Genomic DNA, 938 nt, shown 5'->3' on the forward strand with positions numbered 1-938 from the left:
CGGCCCGCCCGCTCGCCCGCCGCTCGCGCTCTCAGGCTCTCTCGCCCGGCCTCCATCTTGGATCGGCGCTTCCAGCCCCCGCGCCGCTGCCGCCGCATTCCCCCTCTTTCCCGCCCCCCGCCGCTGCCGCCGCCGCTTGCGCTCACCTCAGCTGCCCATCCGGGCGCTGTCGGCCGTCGACCTAGTTTCCCCCCAAAAGTCTCCGGTGTGTTATTCCCGATGTGGGGGGGTTGTTACGGGGTGGTCGCCGGGGGTTCGGGAGCGGGGGCCGCGCCTTCAACGGAGCTGCAATCCTAACCCGCCATCTGGTGGCATTTTCCACACGCCAATGGCGCCGCTGCAGACTTGGGTCCCGACCGCCCTCTGCTGGCCGCGGGGCTCACTGCCTTGCTGACAGGTCGGGTCGGCCCGGAAAGGGGAGGGAGTAGAGGCGCGAGCGAGGCGGGGGGCCCTCGGCCGGGGGCGCGCGCTAACGCGGCTTTGCCTCCGGGCTGCGCGCACGCGCACCAGCGGGGCGGGAAACGTGGCCTCTGCGTGGCGGCCCCGCCCCCGCTCAAAGCCCGACCGTGGCTGTGCCGGTGGCGAGGCGCCCAAACCTCGGGATGAGGGCGCTGTGGACAGCTCGTGGGCCGCCCGAGGCGAGCAGAAGGACGGGCTCCGCGGCGCCTGCGCGACCCGCTCCGCTGGGTTGCCGCCCGCCATTTTCAGAGCCGCTCGGAGACCCGGGGAGGAGTCCGCCCCCAGCTCCTCCGCCGAGGCCGCTCCCGCCCCCGGGCTGCCAGCCGCCCACACCCGCCGTTCCCCGGGAGTGCTGTGCTAAGCGAGCGCCGCTCCCTCCCTCCCTCCGCGCTGTGCCGGGGCCTCCGACCCTGCATTGTATTCGCGCTTTATTATTGATGAGGTGCCTTCCCTGAACGAGGGTGAAAAGGTGTCGAGGG

At 72.6% G+C, this 938-nt stretch overlaps 1 protein-coding gene across 1 annotated transcript in view; it reads right to left on the reverse strand.

Moving 5' to 3' along the window:
• Stag1 (stromal antigen 1) overlaps positions 1-330 on the reverse strand; it is a 335960-nt gene extending 335630 nt beyond the window's left edge. The window contains exon 1 of the mRNA XM_005367800.3: positions 147-330. The gene's annotated coding sequence lies outside the window, so the exon portion shown is untranslated. The remainder of the gene's footprint in view (positions 1-146) is intronic.
• Positions 331-938: the final 608 nt, after the last annotated feature.

The sequence above is a fragment of the Microtus ochrogaster genome, unplaced genomic scaffold (assembly GCF_000317375.1).
Source record: "Microtus ochrogaster isolate Prairie Vole_2 unplaced genomic scaffold, MicOch1.0 UNK24, whole genome shotgun sequence".
Classification (NCBI taxonomy): Eukaryota; Metazoa; Chordata; class Mammalia; order Rodentia; family Cricetidae; genus Microtus; species Microtus ochrogaster.